The sequence below is a fragment of the Aythya ferina genome (assembly GCF_964211825.1).
Source record: "Aythya ferina genome assembly, chromosome: 13".
NCBI classification, from domain to species: Eukaryota; Metazoa; Chordata; class Aves; order Anseriformes; family Anatidae; genus Aythya; species Aythya ferina.
Genome location: NC_140311.1, coordinates 20,746,851 through 20,773,601, shown reverse-complemented (window position 1 = coordinate 20,773,601; position 26,751 = coordinate 20,746,851). Strand labels below are relative to the sequence as shown.

At 39.4% G+C, this 26,751-nt stretch overlaps 1 long non-coding RNA gene across 1 annotated transcript in view; it reads left to right on the top strand.

The window, feature by feature from the left end:
* LOC311443690 overlaps positions 1 to 26,751 on the top strand; it is an 80,817-nt gene that overhangs the window by 26,851 nt on the left and 27,215 nt on the right. The window contains exons 2-3 of the long non-coding RNA XR_014697429.1: positions 655 to 837; positions 3,737 to 3,811. This is a non-coding gene — a long non-coding RNA (uncharacterized lncRNA). The remainder of the gene's footprint in view (positions 1 to 654; positions 838 to 3,736; positions 3,812 to 26,751) is intronic.

Below are 26,751 nucleotides of genomic sequence, written 5' to 3'. Positions count from 1 at the left end.
CCACCAAAGTGGGCCAGGTCTCTTTTTGTCTCCCTTCCCATTCCTGTTTCTGTGGTTTCCATCGAAAAGCATGCTTCAGCCTGACTGCACATGACCTATCTTCCAGCAGGAGAGGCTGGAGAAGAGATTAGAAAAAGAACCAGGTTCCAATTTCCATTCAAATATTCCCAATATTGTCCCAAGGGCTCTGCTGTCCATGTGTCAAGCTGCTTACATGTGTTACTGTTTGTGTATGTAATGTGTCCTCTTGGTTGCTAAAAATATGATAGCGTAAAGGGAATATTTAGTTGTTAATCAAATGCCTTAATGGAAAGAACTGTTTTTTGTTTTTTGTTTTTGTTTTTCAGAGATTTTCCAGAGCTGAGCCTTATTCATACATAGAAAGAATTTCCTTTGATTTATGCCGAACTACTTTTCTAGGATGCCTTTCTCTAGTGGTTAGTACGGTTTTGTTAATCTTTTGTTGTGCTGTGTTAAATGCAGTTATTTTCTGATGGGAAGAGAACTAAAAAGCAGGGCAGAATTCTTCAGGAGACCCAGCTGAGGGTGTAAAGGATGACCTTGCAGAACCTTCCATTAACAGGAACCTCTGACTGAAACTGCGCATAGGAGCTTTGTTCATCTCTGATCTTTCTCCCTGCCATTTTTTTCTAGCAGCAGCAGTATGCTCCTCTCTTTCTCAGTCACTGAGATGGCCATGCCTGTTTCCCTGGAAATAGCACTGAAGCTGAGGCACTGCAGACCAGCTCCTGCGTGCTCTGATCTGAACCAGCCGACCCCAGCCAGAATTCACCGTGCCAGATCTTTGGTCACATCACCTGACACCAGGCTCCTCAGGTATTCATAGCTTTGCTGTGTTGAGGTCTGATGTGAGGCATGGCCCTCTTCTTCCCTCTTCTTCTCTTTGAAACCATGTTTAGGAGACCTGGATTTATTTTTGCCATTCTGCAGAGCTGTAAATATCGAGGGGCTCTACATAGTTATTAGTGTTTTCCTGCCCTGTAGGCTTCAGGAGGTAAGATTTTTTAGCATATGGGAAGATCAGACTTTTAGAGAGACTGCTGTGAAGTGTTATGTGAAGCACTTTGATTTCTTTTCTTGCAGAGCATGTTATGGGTCATGTTGCCCTGAACTGTTCTTCTTACACCCACCTGCTGTCTTGAGCTCATTTCCTTACATTGAGAAAGTACCTGGGAAAGAATTGACTCAGAAAATACTTCATGGTGATGTAATCCCATCAGAGTTTAGAAAAGTAGGTAAAAGAGATGTTTAAAATGAAATAGTTTGTCATTTTGGGCACTGGAACCTGCACCTCTAGATGTTTTCTCAATGGTAGGGGAGATCTGTCTTTTGCCATGCTTATTTACTGTAAGCTTTTCTGAGCTCTTTGAGGAATCTTGGACATAGATGCTAGGATGTAAGGTCACATTTCTACATCAGTTATACTGATGTAGTTATGTATAACATACATGATATTATTTCATCAGTTATTCTAGGATGCAAGGTCACCCTACATTTATTGTGTGAAGTAATGGAGAGCCAGCAAAAGCTGTTTATAAATTGGTTTTCTAAGCACTGTTGGGCTGTTCTAGAATTTGTGCTTTGTATTTCCTAGCATTTCATCCGCATATTCAGCAGTCTCAAGATCACTTTTCAGTTTTTCATTGTCAGTTCTTGGCCTGCCAAAAGAGTGAATTACTTTTCTACCTGATCATCTGCTTATGCAGACACAGAAGAGAACTTTTAGATCATGTTTCTGCTCTGTATTGTAAAACCCAACGTTACTATAGGCAAGCATTTTATTTTAACACAGTATATCTCTCAGATTTCCAGAACAAATTCCATATATAGCTCTGTTCCTTTCAGTAGAACCCCCTAATAACAGATATCTGGTCTTTTCCTGTGCACATTAATTTTGCCTCAATAGCCAATAAATGTTTGATGTGCACATAATAATAACACAAAGAAAAGGTGATTTTCTGCTGTGTTGTATTTATTTTCGTTAGATATTTCAAAGAAGATGTAATGTTTGTAGTGTTCCCAGATGCTTCATGAAAACAAATACTAATACCTAATTACTGCCTTATAAACACTTTATTGTATGTGGCAGTAATTTATAATTGAATAGTATTAATGAGACCAGAGACTCGGTCCTGACCTAAGAGGTATTTGCCTTTCTGTTCCCAATTTTCCCCCCTTTAGCACATACATCTTTGTCATTCTCATTTTGTAATAGAGAAAACAGAAGTAGAATCTTTGTTAAAAATAGATTCTTACTTATGATTTTGTCAAAATTTTACTTGAGTTTCTAGAAAACGAGAAACAGTGTATGAAGTCAACAAGTTGTCCCTTTCTCTATGTTATCATGTGTCGTCATGGTAGCTTGAGGACTGGCAATGGGTTAATGTCCTAATTAAAATCAGTTATTTCAGAGAGTGGTATCTGTAATCGAATCAGAAACTGTTCATGGAAAAGAAACCAAGCACAAGACAAAGAGTTCAGACATAGGAAACACTGTATATCAGCACAAATCCAATAAAAGTAAAATCAAACCGACAGTGATGTTTTCCTAGTGACAAAGTGGTACATCCAGCAATGAACTCACTTGCCTGGGGACTCATGATGACCATCAGCCTCCAGGCATGATGTATGATGCTAAGTGTTCAACTTGCAAGTGTGCTGCTAGAGATCCTTTTTGCTGTTCCTGACTGAAGACAAAAAGTTGTTTTAAGAACAATTTACAACAATGTATTCTGATTGATGCATTTATATCCTGTAATGTCTTCTTTCTGTGAAACTCAGACCATGCATTTTATGGAATACAGGACTCATTAAAGCCAAGCATTGTCAGTTGAGAAACTGTTCTCCTTGCACAAAATAGTAAAATGGGCTTTTGGTGCAAGTGAATTCTTATATAGGCTTGGTTGCTATAAACTGAGCCTTGTATATGCAAACTACTAAAAATTTCATACAAATGCTAGAGAATGTACCATCCAGTTATGTTTGGACTCTAAAGACATTCATATTTAGCTTTCTATTGTGAATATGTTTCTTGACAACCTGGTAAAATACAAGATAATAAAGAGACACAAAATGTAGCTAAAATGTCGCCCCAGAGAAGGGCGACGAAGCTGGTGAGGGGCCTGGAGAACAAGTGCTACGAGGAGCGGCTGAGGGAGCTGGGCTTGTTCAGCCTGGAGAAGAGGAGGCTCAGGGGTGACCTTATTGCTCTTTACAGATACCTTAAAGGAGGCTGTAGCGAGGTGGGGGTTGGTCTGTTCTCCCATGTGCCTGGTGACAGGATGAGGGGGAATGGGCTTAAGTTGCGCCAGGAGAGTTTTAGGCTGGATGTTAGGAAGAACTTCTTTCTAAAGAAGACTTCAGAAAGGATTGTGAGGCATTGGAACAGGCTGCCCAGGGAAGTGGTGGAGTCACCATCCCTGGAAGTCTTTAAAAGACGTTTAGATGTTGAGCTTAGGGATATGGTTTAGTGGGGACTGTTAGTGTTAGGTCAGAGGTTGGACTCGATGATCTTGAGGTCTCTTCCAACCTAGAAATTCTGTGATTCTGTAATGTTCATTGGCAACATATCTCTACATATGTTATTGTCACAACTGAATTAAATTATATTAAAAAAACAAACTTGCTAGTAGGTTTAAATTATTACTTAAATCATAGATTATGTCTGTTAAAAAGTCTAATCAGACTTTTCAGAAAATCTATATTCTATTTTCAGATGGATTGGCTGCAATGGTAATCAAGAGAAGAAAACCATAATATTGTCCACATGAAATCTGGGGAAAGAGAAAAGGTAAAAGACTGAATTTACTAGTTGCAACTTTTTGGTTGTTTCTTTGGAAGACCATATCATTACTGATGAATGGATTCTCTGATAATGTTGAATAATCAATTCCTATTTCTTATAAACCCACAAGGAAAGAAAATAATTTCTTTTAATCAAAAAGAAAAAATGAGATGGTATAATACACCATTCAAAGAGGCTAGTAAATACTATAGCTGAGTTAAACTACTTGTTATGATTGACAATAATGGCTTTTATTCCTGAGACAAGGCTAATATTACCTTGGCTGAAATGTGTGTTAGGATTATATGGTAGAAAGTTGTTTATTATTAAAACATAATTAGGCATGAGAACCATTTATTGGTGAATTTGGATGGCAAATTTTGTCCTTGGTGACTTCCGCTTTTTGGGTTTTCCAGTGGGTTTCTGTCCCATGCACTCAGGGAGCAGGTAAGGACCAGATGGGAGTCTTGGTGGCACACTAGGCTCTCCTCAGGGTCGTTCTGGGTTTTACCATCACTTGCTTATGTGTTACCTGTTTGGTTACTTGTTCATGCTGTGGTGGTCGCTGGACTCTTTGTTGCTGAGGTCTTGTTTTTTCTAGGTGTGTTTTGGAAACATGGTATCCTTATAAATTTATTGAAGATGGATTGAAAAGCAAGGAAAGAAGAAACAAAAAATATTATTTAGAGGCAATATTCTTAGCTCGTGATGCCATTCCTAGCCCAGCTAATGAGGGAATTACACTGTCCTTAGGTTTCTGCCATGTGTTGCTCTTATGTTTTGCTCATACATATGTAAACTTAGCAAATAGCCCAGAAATTTCAGTGGAAGCTGTAACAACTCTGCAGTGCTTCTTGGACTGGTTCAAGGCTTCTCAGCAGAGCAGACAAAATTGTATTTTCTGATCCAAGCCTGAGGGCTGGAAGCACAAGTGGGACAGGGGGTAGGTCTGAAAAACTGGGTCAGGGCCTCACACTCCCTGGGGAGGCTGGAGGGAGCCAGGAGGCTGTGACTGCTCTCCAGCCTCAGAGAAACCTGTGTTTGTCCACTTCATTTGGGCCAGGAGCTGCCCTTTTGTAAGTAGGTGAGAAAAATCTGTCCACCATTAAAGTTCAGTCTTGATTGCTATTATCTGCAGGGTGACTGAAGTCAGGCAGCTTCTGTAGAGATGCTTGTCTTTTTTCCCATTTTTTAGCAGCTGTATCTGGTGTTTTGTTGTGTGTGCCCGGTCTCTGAATTGTTCCACCTATTTTCAGCCTTTTTGAGTTGAAGCATCTTTTCTTCATAGTATTTATTGTCTTGCTGAGATAGGGAACATCCCTTAAGAGGTTTAGGATGATAGACGTGCATGATGGCAAATCTTCCTGCTGCTGTGGAATGGTAGTTGTGCAGTGGTGGATGCTGGCTGATATGTAGTGTTGCTGCCCACAGCCAGGAAAAAGAACATCCAGAAGGTAACAAAAACATTCTTCTTTTCTCAAGTGGACTTCCTGAAGGTCTGAAAATGATCACTTTTTAATGTTCTTCTGCATTGGACATGTACTCTTCCCAGGGCTTGCATTCAAATTTTAATTCTTGCAACATAGTTGAGTCACCATCCCTGGAAATCTTTAAAAGACGTTTAGATGTAGAGCTTAAGGATATGGTTTAGTGGGGACTGTTAGTGTTAGGTCAGAGGTTGGACTCGATGATCTTGAGGTCTCTTCCAACCTAGAAATTCTGTGATTCTGTGATAGTTATAAGTGAAAATGATTATTTCCATACCTTCTATCTCTGAGCAGGTGAATATGTTAGCCTCTTTAGGAATATTTTACATATTTTTCTCTTTCTGAATCATGTTTATAATGCACTTCAATGAGCAAGGTTTCCCAGTGTTAGCTGCATAGGGATTTATGCAGAATTTAAGATTTAAATGTATTTATTTTATTTTCCTCTTGTTGCTCTCATGACTTGATATGTAATGGCTCACAAAGGAGACCAGGTGCAAAGTGTCCATAGACAGCAGGTGGCGTTTAGGCTCTCAAATCCACAGGGAAATGTTCTGTTACCCCGTTAGCATAAGAAGTTTCATGGCTGATGTAAAGTAACATAAGGGTTCAGATGACAATCAGATTCACAGATGCTGTTTCTAGAAAGACAAATTGCAAAGGACTCTTGAAGATGCTAAACTTGCATAGTAGTTGTCTATAATGTGATTTGGAAACTGGAGTGAAGAGAATAGCAGAGCGAACTATTAAAATTCAGTTTTACAGCCGACAGGAAAGGTATCATGAGCTGACTTCCACAGGCATTTGATTCTGCTCTCTTTTGTTCTTGTTTTGCTTAATTAAAGAGCACAAATCTAACCTGAAAATGTCTGTACAAGTACAACATACATCTATTTCCAGGGTTTATCTGCAGTAATGTTAAGATAGAAGATTTTTTCTTTATTATTATCTTTTTGCAGACGACTTTTATCTAATAAATATAATGAAGGCAGCAAGGCAGCTGTGTGTTTCAGTTTTCAGATGGTGATGGGCATGATTAGCATAGAAGCAGGCAGTAAGGATTAAACGACAAATTCAGATCACTTTCAGGCTCTTCCTCAGGGCACTGTTTATTAATTCAAACAACAACAACAAAAAAGAAACTCACAAGGCAACACAAAACGAAGTGTAATTCCTCAACCAACACAGCTACTGGCTGCCTCCCTCGCTTGCCTGGGGCTGGTTCCAGGAGTCACCTTCCCCTGCTCACCCTGGCAAAGTAGGAAAGACCAAAAATGGGCTGGAAGAAGGGTCGCTGAGTTTTGTAAAAGTCAGGCCATGTTACATACACAGATAATATGAGGGTTGGTGGAAGGTGGGCATTCAGGGTTGGGTGCTCAGGAACACACCCTGCATTGCTCTCAGGGGCAGGTGTCTTTCCATTTACCCTTGAAGCAATGTAGGACAGCTGCTCTCTGAGCTTAGGCAGTAATCTATATCCCAGAGGCAAGGCCATGTAGGTGACTTTGAATTTCCTTTTACATGGTGGAGTTGGTTCTGTATCAAATCTTGTGCATTCTGTAGATGAATATCATGAATTTGGTCAGTGAACGTTAATCATGACTGTATCCCTTTAACAAATGTAATGATGTATAACTAGGCCCACAGTAAGTAATTACTTGGACTCTCTTACTAATTAATTACCTGAGGATATTTATGGTCTGTTCAGCACAAGAACAACTGGCATTATCCATTAAAAAAAAAAAGAAGAGCATTTGCAGAAATGTTCCCAGTGTAAAGTGTGTTAACTTAATGCTTCATTTCAAGAACAAATGTTAATACATTTTTTTTTCTATTGAAATAACTCAATTCCAGCCCCTCTAGTTCATAAACAAGTCATTCATTTACTCCAAGTAAATATTCCAAACTCTTCCATTATGAAATTGTAGAAATTAGAGGTGAAAATGATGTGTTTATTCCTGCAGCCCAGTCCTTTTCCTTCACAGAGTTGGTTCCCCTAGAATACATGCTGATTTTGTATACTACAGAATAGCCTCCCCCTGGGAGTTACACACAATGGATTAATTTCCAATATTACTGAAATCAGAACTTTTGTTTTTATTGAGTGATGATTTCATATAACAGATATCAACTCTACTGTTAAGTGTGGCAAGCAGAAGAACTGGAAATTCTCCTTACTTTGGCTTAGTGATGCAGTGGGATGGATGATCAGATCTTTCCAGTGGAAATTCCTCTAGGTGTGGAAATGCAGTACAATTTGATGTCTGTGTGTCCTGCTGTTGTAACATCCATGGCAATAAGTCGATCCTCTGAGCCACAGAATCTGCTCTCAATATCAGTGCTTAAAAAAAAAACAACCAAACAAAAAATAATATTTACTAATCATATTTCCTAGATGAACAATGGAATAGAGGATTGCTCAAAAATACTATTTGTCGTGGTTTAACCCGGCTGGCAGCTAAACACCACGCAGCCGTTCGCTCACCCTCCCCCCTCCCTCTCTGGGACGGGGGAGAGAAATGGAAAGTGAAGCCGTGAGTTGAGATAAAGACAGTTTAATAAGACAGGAAAATAATAATAATAATAATAATAATAATAATACAATGATGATAATAGTACTACTACTAATAATATGTACAAACAAGTGATGCACAATGCAATTGCTCACCACCCGCTGACCGATGCCCAGCTTAACCCCGAGCAGTCCGGCCCCCTCCCCCGGCTAGCCACCCCTATATATTGTTTAGCATGACGTCAGATGGTATGGAATACCCCTTTGGCTAGTTTGGGTCACCTGTCCTGGGTCTGTCCCCTCCCAGCTCTTACTGCACCCCCAGCCTGCCTGTTGGCAGGACAGAGCAAAAGTCTGAGATGTCCTTGGCTTGGTATAAGCACTGCTCTGCAACAATTAAAATATCGGGGTGTTATCAGCACTCTTCTCATCCTAAGCCAAAACACAGCATTCCACCAGCTACTAGGAAGAAAATTAATTCTGTTCTAACTGAAACCAGGACACTATTTTTGTTTGTTTTCTGTTTTCTGTTGGTTTCTTTTGGTTTCTGTTGGTTTTGCTCTCCCAGAGTCTGGGATGATGAATGCCTGTGCCTTAACTGAGGCATGAGGCTTCATGAGTTACAGTGACCCAAGCTCACAGGGAAGAAGGAGGGAGGATAAAGGAAGGGATGAAATGAATGGTGGTGATAAAACAATAAGTAAGTGTCCTTTCATTTAACATGTGCCAAGGTACTGTGGGGGCTGGGGCAAGTGCTTGTTGGGTACTTTCTGGAGAGCTGTGGCTTGGGAGTTTGTGTGGGGTGCTCAGGAAGGGCTGGAGTAGGGTAGCAGGAACACAAATGGGTACCACCAAAGTTCATGGGTTGCTTGGACCTCAGTCTAACAATCCTTGTGAGGATTTTCTTGTGTCACCTCTCCCCCAGTTGCTACGTAATTCCAGAAGTGCTTTTATTTTGAGTGCACAGTGCCACAACATCTGATTTTAATGGGTGAAGTGCTACCAGCTGTCACTCCATTACCTCCCATGTGCTGACAGTGGCTCTGAACATGGCTGGCTGGTCAGTGGGTCTTTGCATGAGGTCATTCACATATTCCGAAGGTTAAAGGGAAATTTTTCCAGGTCATTCAAGCCTTTGCTTGTTTGAATGTGTCTGCCTGGACTTGATAAAATAACAGCAATTAGTATCATCTTTCTGATAAACAGGAGCGATCTTATCAAATTTTTGGAGGAGGTTAATGCTAATGCATGATATTTATATGGCTTTGTATTGAAGAACTTCAATTTGCAGCATGAATAGTTCAATTTCTATTTAGGGTACAACTCCAAAGGAAGTATAATTACAGTTAAAGGGTGTCACAGAACTAGTGAAGCATAAGGTTAAGAAAACACAGGAGATATTTTGTGAACACATTTTAGGCTTATGCCTTGTAAATATAGAGGAGACGTAACTAAATAAGAAACAACTTACCAATTGGTTTGGGCATTTCACCTCTTAAAAAATGAATGAATAAATAATGCTGCTCACTTTGTTCACTTGATTTTTGAAATATCCACCTCTGCTAGAGCCAGAATATATGAGACTATCCACTCTCCCCAAAATATACATAATTAGTTGCACCTATATCAGAATTTCTTCAGAAATCTCAGAGTGTCTCATGGGCTAGGTTGCTGGAAGACAAGGGTGCTTGTGAGAGCTGGGTAACATTTAAACATCACTTCTTCCAAGCTCAGGATCTGTGCATCCCTAATAGTAGGAAATGGGGGATGGGGGACAGGAAACCTGTGTGGATGGTCAAGGAGCTCATCGATAAGATCAAAAGGGAGAGAAAGGTCTACGAAATATGGAAAAAAGGCCTGTCCTCTTGGGAGGAGTATAGAAATGTTGTCAGGGCTTGCAGGGGCATGACGAGGAAGGCTAAAGCCCACCTAAAGATGAGATTTGCAAAAGAAATAAAAGATAATAAGAAGCTTTTTTTTTTTTTTTTGTGTGTGTGTGTTTTTTTTTTTTTTTTTTAAGTATGTAAACAGTAAAAGGATGACTAAGGATAATGTGGGTCCCTTGCTGAATGGGGGGGGTGTCCTGGTAACAGGAGACACTGAGAAGGCGGAGATACTGAATGCTTTCTTTGCTTCAGTCTTTGTTTCAAGGACTCCCCCCCTGGGACTCCTCGACCCTGGTGGGAGGAGAAAGGTCTGGGAAATGGAGGACTCCCCCCTGGTTGATGAGAGAGTGGTTTGGGAGTGTCTGAGTAAGCTTAGTGCACACAAATCCATGGGTCCTGATGGGATGTGTCCATGTCTGCTAAGGGAGTTGGCAGAGGTGATCACCAAACCGCTCTCTATCATCTTTGAAAGGTCCTGGAGAACAGGAGAGGTGCCTGAAGATTGGAAGATACCCAACTCTGGTCTTCAAGAAGGGCAAGAAGGAGGATCTGGGAAGCTACAGGCCTGTCAGTCTCATCTCTTTCCTGGAAAGGTGTTGGAACAGCTTGTTCTGGATGCCATCTCCAAGCAATTGGAAGAGAAGAATGTAATGAGGAGTAGTCAGGATGGATTCACCAAGGGCAAGTCATGTTTGACCGACCTTGTTGCCTTCTGTGATGGCATCATCATTTGGGTGGATGAGGAGAGAGCAGTGGATGTAATCTACCTTGACTTTAGCAAGGCTTTTGATACTATCTCCCATGACATCCTGGTAGCAAAGCTGAGAAAGTGTGGGATAGAGGAGTGGACAGTAAGGTGGGTTGAGCACTGGCTGACTGGCTGAGCTCAGAGGGTGGTGATCAGCGACGCAGAGTCTGGCTGGAGGCCTGTGACTAGCAGTGTTACCCAGGGGTTGGTGCTGGGCCCAGTCTTGTTCAACATCTTCATCAACAACCTTGATGAGGGAATAGTGTTTGCCCTCAGCAAGTACGCCAATGACACAAAGCTGGGAGGAGTGGCTGACACTCAGAAGGCTGTGATGATGAGATAAGTAGCAAGAAACCAAATGAGGTTTGATAAGAGCAAGTGTAGAGTCCTGCACCTGGGAAGGAACAACCACATGTATCAGTACAGGCTGGGGGACGACCTGCTGGAGAGGAGCTCTGAGGAGAAGGACCTGGGGGTCCTGGTGTATGACAGGCCTCCAAGAGGGCCAGTGTGTTCCTGGCATGCATTAAAAGGAGATTAAAGAATCAAAGAATCACAGAATTGTAGGGGTTGGAAAAGACCTCAAAAGATCATCGGGCCCAACCCCCCTGCCAAAGCACATTTCTTACATCTGTCATGTTTGAACTATTTTTGTTAATGAGAAGGTTATTCAGTACCTTGTCAAAGCATACATAAGTCTGCTCGGTGGCAGTACTTATAATTCATTTGAAGTGGATACAATTGATATTAATTTATTGTAGATAAAATTTGAAGATGCCCATTTTTCTTCACCTTTCCAGTTTATTTTCCCTTGCACAACATAAATAGTTCGTAGTGACTGTGATTGTCCCCCATACACACCTGTTTAATCATACTTTTTCTTCTTTAATCCACCCATTTATAGCAATCTTTGCTTTTAGCAAAATATTGAGATGCAATCAGACAAAGCTGTCAGATTGTTCTGTGTCTGAATGCAAGATGCTGATTACTGTTGCCACTATTAGCTGAATAACACTATTAAAGGCTTTTATGAAGTATTTGCATTGCTTGTTCATACAAATATAAAATCATGGCAACACCACGGTGAGAAAGGAAACAATGCTCATTTTGTGACACATTTCTTCCAACACAAGACAGCAACAATAATCTGTGGAAAGTATCTGTATACACAGCACATTGGACAGTGAGTGTCTTTTGGTTTGTTAATTGCTAAATTATTTAAACAGCAGCTCTCTCTATTGCATGCAGATTGTTGAACAGCTCTCAGCAAAGAGGGCAGAGTTGGTAGGGATGTGCAGATCCTTGCCTCTGTGGGATGTCCACACTGTCCTGGAGCTGTCCTGGAGGATAGGGAAGGAAATTGGACCTACAAATATGAGGTGGGAACTAGAATAGTGGATTGTGTCATTGCAGAAGGTTTGTCTGTGGGACGGTATGCCTACTGTTCTGTTAAGCTTTATTACCACTGGATAAAGCTGCAAGGAAGACAATGCAATGTTAGCTTAGAAAATACAGTTGGAGGTGCTGAGTGAGGGAGCAATTCCAGAGATCTCACCAAGCTAGGAGTTTTTCTACCTAAGGCAAAGAAGAAGGGTCTTGGTTTGTCTTGCAAGGCAGTAACACCTCGAGCTCTCCTTGCTGTCAGCTGCAGCTGTAAACGTAATGTAAATAAAAACACTTACAAATGGGCAGGAAGCCTGTGTAGTGGTGCTGTGAAACATCTGCTTGCTTCCTCTGCCACTTTGGTATTGTTTTATTGTTTCTTGTATTCCTCCATAGCAATTATGCTACTATTACAAAAGAGAGTATCCCATTGTTTTAGTAAGAGTCATTCATGACAAGCTTGATTACAAAGCCATGCAGCAGCCAGAACTCAGCAGAGCACAGAAATTTCTTGCTGCAGCCTCATCCATGGCAGCAGGGAATGCCACAGCAGTATGGCCAAGGTCTGCAGTGGCAACACACATGAAGAGAAACTGCATGAAATAGAGATGTTAGAAATGGCACAAAACCAGAATCCTTGTAGTGACCTGCTGATGCCCCTTGGCACCTGTCTAAAAAGTGTCTCTGTGTTACGGTAATGCACTTGGGAGAAAATTGTCTGCTTTGTTTGTTGTGCTTTATTGCTTGCAAATGCCATTCTGGAATACTTGCTGGTGCATTTCTATTGTTTAATAGCCATTTAATAAGTTCAGATAAAGATTTTACATTTTGGCTTTTGCTTTCAATTTAACGGGCACTGTGCAGTGCAGTAATGGCTCTGGTAATCAGTTTTCAGTGTCACATGACTGAGAGTACTGTGAGTGTGTCTGCTCTTGTCCAGCCATGATCTGAAGTTATAAACACTTCTTCCCATACAATTCAATAAATTGTATTTCTCACTTTAATTTGTGCTGGTTACAGATGCAGGACTTTCAAGGAACCGTGTTGACCAACAGGACAAACAGATGTCAAGAGTAATTTAATACCTGGTTATTTTTGCAAGCTTTATAATATAATGACTTATCCTATGCTTTAATACTACCTGTTTTCATTCTTACTACTTTGTGTCTTTTGGCTGATAAAATTTAGAATAGAATAGAAATAATTTTGAACTAGCACCCAGTTATATCTTCTATGCTCTAATAAGAGCTGAAAATATGACAAAATAAATTCAAATGACCCGAAAGCAAATATAATGAGAATATGGAATGAACTAATTTCATTGTCAATGCAGGGCAATCCATAGTAGATGTGTTTCCCTTTGAAATGTGTTAGAGCCACTGAGTTCACTTTATAAAGGATCTGCTCCTTTTGAAGTTCCCAATCTAGAGCAAAAGACGCAGACCTGAGGGTCCTGGCTTCTGCTTTGGAATCTGCCATGAAAACATGATGCCTATGCTGTGCATACACCTTTTCCATTTGGCCCCCGATTCCCATGCGTCACCTATTTGATGATAATTAAAGCTGAATGAAACATTCTCACAAAAATTCCATAAAAATTACATATACTTGAATTGGCCAAATATTCAGTAATTTCACTCTGGTTAAGCCATATCAGCCCATTTCTATCTGCCACTTTCAATTAATCCATTGCTGAAATGCTTAACAGCATCCAAATGTCTCTGCTGCCTCCTGTTTCTCTACTTAGCACATGAGAATGAGATGGGCTGAAGACTCTTGTCATCCCCTTCTCATGTGGTTTGCCAACAGATGGCAACAGGTCTTTGAGGAGAACCCTGTTGTTGCTACTTTCAGCATCAACATGAAATTTCAGCACTGTCTGGGAGGGGGACGTGACACGTACCTGAGCTGCTTTCCATCCTCAGACATTCTTTTATCAGTTAGCAAAACTGCTGATGGATTTGACACAGCCTTGGGAGTGTCTGTGTCCTGAAGGATGCGATCTTCTGTGCGTACTGATGATGATCAGCTCCACAGGATGTTGGGGGATATAGAAGTTGAATTTACAGTACAATTTTTTCCTATTGGGTAGGTAGTATTTCCTTTATTCTGGGAAGGATGGAGGGCAAAGCCTGATGCTTTCAGGAGGCACAATTATGCATAGTATATTAGGTAAACATCTCAAGTAGAAGCAAACCTTGTCAAACCTTCACCCAGGCAACATTTACCAAGTAGAGAGTCTTCAGTTCAGTACTGTGTAAGTGCTGGTTGGTAACCAAATGATGGTTTGGGGGAGTGCTGCTTTAATTAATGTGATCAGTATTTCCCAGTGTAAGATATAGCACCCCTGCTGCTAAATGGAGCAAGTGCCAACACTGGTGTTGGTCAGGACTTGGCATCCCAGGTGTGTCAGTGATTCACTTCCCTACCACTGACCCCATCACATTTGCCTTTCTCACTGAGAGGGCAGTAGGGGCCTGTCATGAGCCCCAAGATGAATAAATTATATGATTCATTGAAGGGGAGATAGTAGCAGTGCACAGTGCAAGACTGAGGATTCTCAGCTGAGGTCATGCTCTTGTAAACAGTCAGGAGTGAGGAAAGAGTAAGGAATCACAGAATCATCTAGGTTGGAAAAGACCTCCAAGATCACCTAGTCCAACCTCTGACCTAACACTAACCAGTCCTCCACTAAACCATATCACTAAGCTCTACATCTAAACGTCTTTTAAAGACCCAGGGATGGTGACTCCAACACTTCCCTGGGGAGCCCATTCCAATGCCTCACAACCCTTTCGGTAAAGAAGTTCTTCCTAATATCCAACCTAAACCTTCCTGGAGCAACTTTAGCCCATTCCCCCTTGTCCTGTTGCCAGGCATGTGGTAAAATAGACCAACCCCCACCTCGCTACAGCCTCCTTTAAGGTACCTGTTGAAAGTGATAATGTTGCCCCTGAGCCTCCTTTTCTCCAGGCTGAACAAGCCCAGCTTCCTCAGCTGCTCCTCGTAAGACTTGTTCTCCAGACCCCTCACCAGCTTCGTTGCCCTTCTCTGGACTCTCTCGAGCACCTCCATGTCCTTCTTGTAGTGAGGGGCCCAAAACTGAACACAGTACTTTGGGGTGCAGCCTCATCAGAGCCGAGTACAGGGGGACAATCACTTCCAGAAGAAATAGTCTTGTTAAAATAAACTGTTTGGAGAGTGCTGAGACAGGAGGTGTACTGAAGCTTGGCTTGATGCAAGCTCCATCACAAGATGGATATGTCAGTATTTGTCTGTTTTGCACAACCTTGGCTTGTGGCTCTCAGCTGCGTACAAATGGTGAGAAACACACAACACTTCAAGAGTGGTTATCCTGGCTATAAAGGAGCTGGAAACAAATCTGTTGGTGCTCAGACTGACATTTTAAAACAGATTCAGAGTCTCAGTATTGGGCTTTATCATCCTCCTCTTGAGCACACATACGTGTTCTCCAGTCTTAGAGTCATGTCTGGCCATATTCTTATACCCTGTAGATACCTTCAGCAGCCCCTGGTAGGAAGCATGCTTCGGTGTTTTGGCCACCTTTATTCCCCTGTTCACCATATGCTGTGACAGATTTATGAAGGATTACATCTGTATAATCTCCAACCTGCTTTATTTCTTCAGCCGTTCCAGTTGGCAGCACCAGGTGCTTTCCCCAGTCTTCCTGCTTTTTTTCCTTTTAGTTTTGATCACAGCCCACAAAACAAATGGTCCTCTTCTGACCACCTAAATGGCTGCCATTTTCTTATTACCATATGGTTTATCCCTCAGTGGATTGTACAGTGCTCTCATATCGCCTAGCCAACAAGCTTTGCTGCCTAATGTTTCTCACAGATTCAGGGCTGTTTGTGGCCATTGTTTGTGTGACTTCTTATACGACAAAGTGAGCTCGGTGTTGTGCCCTTCCCTGAGACTTCTGCATGCTTCATCTTCACATAAATAAGCATTTTATTAGTCCATACATCTATCCTCTTAGTGAAATGGGATGGGGCTTGTCAACAAATGAGGAAAAGCTGGGTTTACTTTTTTAAATTAACATTTCTGCCTTCAAAATAAAATGTTAACTCGATGACCTGTTGACTGTCTCTTAGTAGAAAGAAGCTTTTGTTAATATCCAGGTAGTGGCCATGTAAGGATTGCAATAATAGCCCCAACCTGAATTTATATCACAGATTTTGATGTGTTTTGGGATTGCTTTTGTGTTTGTTTTTTTTTTTTCTTTATTTAGAATGTAAGGTCCGTGGAAGCCATCTGGGACCTACTGTGTTGTTTACCATAGAGATAATACAGTAATACATTTTAAACTGCTTTTTAATGTGTTTTCTGGCAAATTGTCTGTTGCTGTGCTAGGTGTGAAATCATCTTAAGGGGGGGACAAGTGGTATTGGCATTTGTGCAGGCTTGTTGATTCTAACTAACATTTGCATTAGATTACAACGGTAAATGCTGTCTTCAGTGAAGAAACATTTTGCATGTTCTCAATGGTATTTTAAAATGGAGTATTGCTAGTCTGAATATGAGTCAGCTGAAATTACAGAAAATGTTTCCTTTAAAATACCATCTGAATGGAAACAGCTGTCATGTCATACATAACCCGAAACAAAGCATAGCATGAAACTTGTTTGGCATGTAATAACCATAGTATTAGAATCTATAATGTTTTAATTTCTTCCTTGGACTATCTTTTGTGCACTTGGCATGGTGCATTTGCATATGAATGGAAAAAGCAAAATTATATTCCTAGGTTCACGCAAAGAAGCTAATTTCTAACACTATCAATAGGGGAACTTCATTTTTGTTTCTAGCATCATTGCATCAGGCTAGAACTCTTCTTATTGCCATCCGTATGTTTGTCAGATGAAGTTCTGAGATCATCTAAATATTTTATGAAGTTCAATGAACAGTGAAAACAATCTTGTTAAGACCTGTTTCACTAGTAGATTAATCAGTACTATAGTTTCTCTTTCTTATAGGAAGTTATTACTATTCAACTTAGCTTATGCTCATCTTTATATATATATAAACTAAATATGAAGAATCATTTTCTATATGTATAGAGTCTGTATGTATTTATTTTTATGTGGCAAACAAATGTGGGGGAAAAGGTCAGAAATGGTATCTTACATTGGTCCATTTTGATGCTGTGGAATAATATGAAATACCATTTTCAGAAGGGCAATTGAAATGAAAACTTGAGTGTATTTGAAATCAAAATGATCTGAAGGCACAGCAAACACACAAGACATTTTATTTATTGCAAAGAAGTTTCACAAAGAGGGAAGATAAGAGTGACTGGGTAAGCAAGCAGCTTTTAGATAGCAGATAAAACTGTAAAATGAAAGCAGTGATGGACAGAAAATATTATACGTCTGTTCTCTGAGTTATATTATCCATTTCATGAACAGTGAAGCAGCAGGCTGACTTCCTCACCTCTCCTGCTGGCAATGTAAAACGGCAGCTACTGTATTTAGTCAAATTGTCACTTTAGATTAAAGATTTCAAGAAACTCAGCACTGAAATATAATCAACATGCTGAAACCCTTTCCTGAAAGGGGAGAGATGGCTTATAGTAAAAACTGAGTGGAATATTCAGAGCAACCCTTACTTCATAACATGTAGGAATGGCACAAGAGGTAGATGAAGAGGATCATAACCTCATGCTTCTCTTGCTGGAGGCCTCATTCTGGTCAAAATGAGGCTGTGTTTGGGTCTTTAAAAACGTGTGAATGATGAGCTACACTAAAGGCAACTTTTCCCTAATATTTTTGTGCTTTCCTTTCAGCGTGGTGAGGATTTCAAAATTCAAAACCCAAGGGTAAAATGCTGCCTAAAGAAAGAGGGAATGCAGATTAGATGTAACCCATTACTCTGTGCTCATTGTCATTAAACAAGCTCAGAAAAACGTGCTTTGAAGCCTGTATAGATCTTTTTGCACTAAAGCAGTTGGGCTTTACTAGGGTTTATTAAGCAGTCAGGATGAGCCACATGCTTCTAAACTTGGCATGCAAATTGAAAACTTGGTTTGGGGTTAAAAGAATGAATACAATGAAAAAATAGTTCTGGGAAATAATAGGGAATTTTTTTAAGAATTTTTCTTATTCCTGACTTACTGCATGGTACCTGTGTGGTGCAGGGGATTGTGATCATCATGTAACCTGATATAGTGCATTAGTTCAAGAGCTACAGTCAATACAAAGAAAAAGCATGCATCAAAGATGGAGGGGGAGCCTTTCAGTATTGACTCTCTTGTTTCTGATGGCCCAAGTGTCAGAGTTGATTCTGGAAGAAGTTTAATATCCTTTGCCCCCTAGGTATTCTCTTAAATAAAGAAAGAAAATAGTGTAGCAGGAATTGCATCAAGACCAGTGAAGATTCCCCAGGTACTTTTGTCTTGTAAAATCTCAGGAAGATTTTACACAAGATTTTGGGCTATGTAACAGGTTTTGGGCTATGTAACAGGTTCTGAGCTGTATAATAAGCATACTGATCTGTGGCCATTGCAGTAACTCTAAGATGTCCTATTTGTCAGCAGCTACCTGGAGTAGAGGGAGAAGGATACCCAGGTGGAGGTGCACAACATGAATAACATGAGGACTGGGAATGCTTCCGATGTAGGATAGGATTCAATTAATGCTGATTAAAACATTTGGGAATCTTTCCAGATACAGGGATCCTCATTCATACAAAAACTAGACAGAAAAGAGTAAAAACAAAAGCAAACTGACAACAAAACAAACAGGTGTAGCATAATTTAAATACACTGAAGGAAGGGAAATGAAAGTGTAAGTACCAGCTTATTTGTCCTCAGTGTCTGATAGCACAGCTGTTTCTGAAAGACACAGAAATTGCAGTATTGCTGTGCCTACTAATAGTGGGGTGCACAATGTTGGAACCCAGTTGTGGCATCTTTGAATTCCCATCAAATTGTTAGAATTACTTAAACATCCATTCTCATGACTGCATTTATTGTCCAGTGGTGGCTTGCTTGCCTTTCACTGTGTGAGAATCTCAGTCTTAAAATCAAATCATGCTTCCTTTTTTTTTTTTTTTTTTTTTTTCTCTCCTTGGTCGAGGATCACAATCCTTTTCATAGTGAGTATTTTGGTTCTTAACCAATTAAAACTCCCCTTCTCTGTCTAGTAATCTACCCTCCTGTCCTTTCAGTCCACTGCACAAATATTACAGATCTAGAAGACTTTAAAGGTTTTATATTACTTCCTTTATACTTTCCCAGAACCACCTGGACATTTGTTTGTTTGCTTGCTTGTTTTTTAATTTTATTATTTTTATTTTATTTTAAATATTCTTCCCTGTACAAGACCTCTTGTGATAGTACCAGCCCAAGGATATTGCTTGCTGTTGAGTTGTAACACCCCAGGCTTAAAGATGCTGCTCATGTTTTTGCTGCTCATGCTGTTGTTACAGAAAGGGCAGTTTGTGCCTGCTGCACCAAAATGATACATTTGAATCTGAAATCAGGGATTTTGCAGTACCAGAGAAACTTGGATCTCCTTTCGTTTTCATATTTATTTTAAATTCATTTCAAAAGCATAGAATAGTTATTGGGCCATATCTGTAGAGTAGTAACCATGTTTGTTGATTAAAGGGTTGTTGTTTGATCAAAAGCATTCTTAATAATTACAATCAAGATAACAGCTTTAATTCCTCAAACACCTTGTAGGCAGAAGGTTCCTCAAGCCCATGGCAAAAATATACACTGTACAAAAGAATTGTTTTATCTTCACTGACTTCCTATTGCCTCAGGGATATGATGCAGCAGTTGTTTCAATTGAGTATGAGTTAAGCAATGCTGTGCTGTAGATAGGTTTTATTTGGATTTTTCCCAGGATGTGTGTTAACAGTATTTTTTTTCATTTGTATAAAAGGCTTCAGCAGCGCAAGAAGCAGATTGATCTTGCCTGAGCTCTCACTTGGGAAGAGAGCATCCTGTTGCCCCTTTTTGTGGCATTGTCTCTTAGCTGTCAATATACCTTCATCTATTGTGCTCCTTTCCTTGTTCTTTCAGTCTGGCTGGCATGTCAGCTATGTGGGTACTAATCTATACATGTAGGGACAACGTATTACAGATGGAAGAATTATCTGTATACACTAACAAAAATCTGTTCAGTTCATGAAGGTTTTTTTTTTTTTTTTTTAGTAGTGTAGCTGTTTATTTCATCCTAAATAAATAAATAAATGAATAAAAATGTTGCATTTAAACAACATTTAAAATAATTAAAAGCAATATTGGATCTCTTCCACTGAGATTTTAGCAGGAAAAAAATAATTTAAAAACATGTAGAAAGGAAGAGGAATTTGTGCTTAAGTGGCATTTGCTAAGGGGTTGCTATTGTTCTCTGACATATCCTATTGTTATACAAAGATAACACCTTCATCAAGTACATGATTTTTCCGTGAATATTGTGATTCAGAATCAGGCTTTTGTTAAAGAAGATAGGAATAAATGTATCAACAGAGAGGGATTTTCCCATGCTCAAGCAGACCTGGAATTTATAATTCTGTAGTGTAGTAATGGTTTGTGGTTCAGGTTTGTGCTCAACAGCTATGAAATGAAAATGGACATGTGGGGTCCACTCAGTGCCATCAGAAACATAATGGAAAAGAGGAATAAATTCCTAGTGGATCACCACTTCATGTATGAGGAAAGAGCAGCCTCATGTACTGCTGCAGAGTTTATACTAAATGGAGAAGTAAAAAGAAAAAAAAAAAAAAAAAAAAGTATCACCTACACTTGTAGGTGATGAGAACTTCATAGTTTAGAAATATGCACTTGAGCACTTGAACAAATGATCTGTCCATGCTAGTCATGGGTTAGTCTTGCATCCCAAAATTAATGACATCCATAGTGAATAATATTATCTAGCCTAAAATAATTCCATACTCTATCAAAAACAGCTGTCTTCTCATTTCTTGAAAGTTGAAAACACCTTACCTTGATTCTTTTATTTCAGGTTTTAGTTTTTGTTTCAGGTTTCATCTTTTATTTCCATGCATTTCAGATGCTTATGCTCCAGGAGTTAAGGAAACAGAGCTGGAAACTCTTCTGTACAAACTAACATATTATAGGCACTTCTAGTGCCCCTTCACTGATCTCAACAGCAATCATGTAAGCACATTTTCTGTTCAAATAACAAGTGTTGTAATTCACATACTTTGTGGATTAATTCAGCTTCTATAAGCAGAAATTGCTAAATGGTGTCAAGTTATGAGTAGAAGTTTTATGAAGCAAGAGCTTTCCCCCTAGAGATGAGGCTAACAAGTTATCTGGTCTATTTCAAGGAAAAATAGATAAAACCTGGTAGGCCTCATAAGACTTTGTATTCACAAAATCATCTTATCATTGTCTAATTTTCACATCAGAAAAAGTATGGTAAGCATGTCTCAGAATTATACTGTCATGCAGTAAATTTTGCAAAACACATTTTTAGTTTTATACTTGATGCTACATTGATTTGTTACTTGCATACCAGGTAAATGTCCTTTTCTATATAATAAGGATTTCAAAAAGCAGTCAGTCCTCATTTTAGTATGATGATACCATACAAATGTCTGGCTTTCCATTTTTTTGGTGTATGGCTTCAGAGAACATATAACTTCTTGTCTTTTCTCCAGTTGCAATGCAATCAGTTTTGTAGTTGTAACAAGTTTCAGTTGTGTACATGACTGATTTTAGTTAATAAAAATGCTTATCCTTACCTTTTCCTGTAAGGGACTGTTGGACATAGTCAGAATTTTATCATCAGAGCTGCACGTATTTTTATAATGGATTCCATTATGGAGAACAACTTAACACAATGCAATGCAAATCCTGATCAGTGCTCTCCTCTGGTGTCACCACCAGAACAGTTTGTTAGAAATGGGGATGAGGACAGGCTGATTTTGTCTTGTGTTAAAAACAAAATAGGGCACTGTCCTTGTTGAATTATCTGAACTTTGTCTTTCTTTTTCAGCTCTTCAGCTCATTTCCATTTCATTTACTTGCTTTAGCACTCTGATTTTTTTTCCAGTGCTTCCCATATTGACCACTTCCCTCCTGCCTCCTCTGACCTTGTTCTTCTACACAGAGACTTTTACAGGTAGATGAGGTTTTTGAGTACCTCAAAGATAGCTTTTAAGAACTGATTGTGATCTGACTGTGTATCTAAGTTGAAGGAGCTTGTACACAAGCTGTCCCGAAAGATGCATTGGATAATGTTGCTTATATAAAAGAAAGTAGAAAGCAAGGTGAGGAAATCGGTGGTTCAAGCCAATAAATGCTTTCTATTGTGTTTGTTGTTGTACTTTAGGGTTAGGAACTCCATAGGTCTTCAGTGAAATACTGGAAAGGAATACAGCATCCAGATAAGGAAGTTCTGTAAAACCCTGTCATTACAAACTCTGATTCACAGAGATTTTCGTTTATGGTTAGTTGTCTAAGAAGAAATGAGCCCTAGGTAAAACAGACCATTAATTTCATCAGCTTACCACAAATTTGCGCTAGTCCTAATACGGTAGATGGAAAAATCAGTAATATGAGTATGGCTTTGCACAAAGGCTGCTTATGAGCTCCCAAGAGGCTGCTTGAACCACCTTTGCCATACAGCAGAATCTCCCAGCAATCGTATTTTCACTTTATTTCTGTCAACAGAAAATCTGAGTCCCTCTAAATTCATTTGAGGACATAGCTTATTCAGTTGTCTGGCCACCATATGTATTTGTTGTCTCTTTTATTTTCTTCTCTTTTTATCTTTTGTAAACCTTTTTTTGGAATGATAAATGGCTGCTGTAATTAGCTATTCAGCAAAGGTAAGAAATTGAGCTCTAGCTGCTACTGAGATTCTTTAATACATGTACATTTAGGCTGAATGTGATTTATGTACCATAGAATGGTTACTAAAAAACCTCCTATTTCATGAGAAAGGAAACATTCTTTTTACTTCAATTGAAAACATTTTTTCCTGTGTTTTGCAAAATGTAACTAATTTCTTTTACACTTTCATTGATTGGATTTTGCAATTCAAAACATCCTTTACCCGTACATATTACAGTGAAACAATTCATCTGAAATGAGATGCTTCACACTCAATTATATCTAAATTTCTCATCTACAACTCCTGATTTCAATCTTTGGTGTCTGTACAGCTATTGAGGCTGAAACAATGTAGAAAGGACACACTGTTATTTTCAATTTGTAGCAATTATACTCAGAGTGAGGCAGATGTGTTTTTCAGCTTTTGCACATGGAAAAAGGCAGGCGACATGTGGAAAGGTTGGCTGATTTCTGTTATACCTGCCACTATCCCCCTGAGTATGCACATAAGTTCTGAAAAACAATTCCTGTGGAAGACAGCAGTGCTCAAAGATGCTGAAGATCACTTAAGCATTACCATAGTTAGGCCTTGAGTCTGCACTTAGGATGAAAGATTAATTGGGAGAGCTTTCTTGAATCGGGGCCATAAGTAGGTGCCTAATTTTTTTTGTTTTAATTTAAATGTAGTAAAGTCAGTGGTATTATGTACATGTATCCTTTGAGGTAGATTAGCACGGTATCAAGAGCATTAGTGCAGCCTGGATGCCCCTACTCCCAGGACACACCTGTGCCCAAGAAGAGTAAAACACCATACCCAGATCTTATTAATACAGAATCTGGAATTAAGCACCCAGCAAAATCCTCTCTACCATTGAATAGTTGTACACTAGAGCTGAAATCCTCAGAACAACATTGGGAAGTTATAAGTGTATGTTTGCCTGAATTGGAAGGTGTGTAGCCAAAACCTAATTAATTGTTTCAATAAATAATATAGATTTTTCATCATTTTAGAGCTTCTTATGGAATGCTGTTTTAGCACCCATCCTGGGCATCCCTAGAGTCCTGAACCCTAGAGACAGTGAAAATGCAAACCCAGATCCAGGTCTTTTTTATTCCTAGCTCCTCTTGGGATGGCTAATGGAGGCTTGTAGCACCTTGTGAAGAAAGCTGATAGTCTGCACTTCAAAGATGAGTGCTCATACAATCTCTGATTTGTTCTGTTTCATTGTTGTGCCTAAGGAGGTAGTACCAGCTCAGGACATTCTACAGAATATTTTGTTATGGTTTGGAATAGCTGTGCCCCTTAAAGAGTGTGTTTCAAAGTGTCCTAAACTTTAATTTGTGTTTTCTGTGGTTGTAACTTAAATACTGCATGGGAATTTAAAAGATGTTGAAAGCAACCTAGACTGGATCTAATGAGCTAGACTCTGGAATAAGACAGAGGATACTACATAAACCATAATGTGCCTGGTCTGATGCCTATTCTAAAGCAGTTGTTCCACTGTTGACTTTTTTATTATAACTGGTATTCTAGTTAGGATCTGGAGGACTTAATAAAGTTTTGGAGCACATTATATGGATTTTTTTTTCCAACAAGATATAACAAGAATGTTATTTTGTCCAAATAGCATTTAATGTGACATTTGTCAATGACCTTGGAACAGGGCCTAGAAACTACAACCTTCTGCACTTAGTGATGTCAGCCTGCAGAGCTGTGCTCCATGCTGTTCTCTCAGGCTCTGTGAACATTTCTAGTCTAAGAAGTAGAACAGCTCTGAGAGAAGAAACAGAGAGCAAATGTCATCATTGGATGTTATGGCCTCACAGTTGGAATGTGTGCTTGCAAAATAAAGGTGATAGATTATTTAGAGCATAGGAGAAAGGCCAAAATGACAAGACTGACTGCAAAGTTCAGGACTTCTTTAGGTCCCACCTTACACCTAGGGTCCTTTCTGGGAGGAATATATGTCTGAGTTGGCATCAGGAGCTGGAGCTGGATACAATTCACTATCTCCTGGGTGAGTGCTCTGGCTACTGTGTTCCTGGGGAGGGGACAGGGAGGCTCTGACCTTCACAACTCCTTTGTGAGTCTGTGCCCAGTCTCTGGGAGAGTTGATAACAGAGCTCAGGCCATGCCTTTAGCAGAATGCTAGCCTGTATTGGACAGTCTGGTCAAATCCATGCTCCAGGAATAATCTCTTGCCTGCTTTAAAGCAGAGCTATTCAAAAACAGATTCTGCAGCAAATTACTCCTTGTTGGGGTCTCTAGAGAGACAGTGCTAGAGACAATACAAGACATTGAGCTACCTTGACCTTCACACAACTCATATGTACATGGGCTGAGGGTGAAGGCCCCTGAAAGGCCAAGGACTTTTCCAATTTGTGGCGTTTTTCCTCCCTTTTCCCTTTTCCCCAGACATCTGGAGTCTTGCCTGGCTGCTTTAGCTGCAGGTCAGCTTACCTTTCTACGAAGAGACTCCTTGCTTTATAATGCTGAATTTCTTTTCTCGTGTGTCATTTTTTGTTCCTCCTGCCTTCTCATCATTTGTTTGGCCAGCTGGTTTTTGGTTTGGTTGCCACACACACAGAACTTAAATTTGAAACAAACAAACAAAAAAAAAAATCAGCAAACAGAATTGCCTATGATAAGAGACATCCAAGTGTGTGTCCTTTAAAATAGAAAGTTACCTAATTCTGTCATCTCTGTGCTGTTAATCCTCTTCTGTCACCCTTGTAAACTGTAGTTCAGGATGGGAGATGGCAAAGATGAGCTGTGCCGTCAAAACATAGTTTGCAGACTGACACAGATTTACGAAGAGTTCATATATTGTGCACTGGTTCCCAAGGCATGGAAACTGAACGACCAATTTTTGCTAGTTATTTGGATGCTCATTATGAAGACAACTGTGACCATCTATAAATCATTTTGTGATTACATTTCTTTTTGAATATAACCATAATGTAACATAGGCTATTAAATTAAGCACTGGAAATAGTAGAGTTAGCTATGTTTAGATTTAATTCATACATTTAGTGGTTTAAAATCAGAGTTTCACAGAAGTAAAGTCCTGCTGAGCACAGTTAAGCTGCATTCTGTTAAAGGATGCTGTCAGCAAAATAAAATGCTGGCTAAGATAAAGTATACAGAACCTGCAATGTACTAATAAATTGAAAACCTGCTAGTTTACCTGCAGCAAATAAGTTCATCAGTTATTCTGAAGATAAATGGTTAGAATAATTAGGCTAGGAAAAATACATTATTAACTTCGTTTTCTGATGCTCAAGCTTTGTGTCTATTTGTAAAGCTAGCGCTTCAACTCCATGTGGTGTGAAAGGCAACTGTACTATCTAATACCTGTAAAATGCAGAGAGGAATCAAGTTTTAAATTGCATTACAGAAATACTAATAGAGAGCTTTCAGGTTTTTTAATCATGGTATTTGGAGGAAGATAAATGCTGAGAATGTACAGACCAAGTCTTTTTAAAAGGATTGGCTTTCTGCAGAATTTCCATTTTGGATGTTGCAGATTCCCCAGTAGTCAACACGATTTCTGGTTGTTAAAAAAAAAAAGAAAAAAAGAAAAAAAGAAAAAAAGAATTAAAAAGAAATCCTGCACAGTTGCATCATAAATGAGATGCTCCAAAATAAAAAAAAAATAAAATCCAAATTTTATATGTGTTATTTAAAGTTTGAAATTTTCAAGGGCATTCCCATACAATAGATTTATGCCTGTCTGAGTCCTGGGAGGACAGATTTTTGCATGTTAATAGGATGCAATGGCTGGGTTTTGTGGGGAATGTGGAGTACATTCTAAATATTTAATTATTCAGATGTTCAATTCTGATAACATTTCATTGCTATAAATAAGTTCATGAACATTTTGGGTGACCTAGCATTGCACAAAACAAACATGTAAGTTTTCATAAATATAATTTGTAGATCCCCCAAATTCAAAGTGCAATTTCTGCCACACATTATTAAAAAAAGACACACAACACACTCAAAAACAACAAACAAATGAAAACACTAAGTTGTTTAGGCTCATAATTTACTGGGACTTGTCCTGGTAAAGGCTGAAGTAGAAGTAAAGTAGTT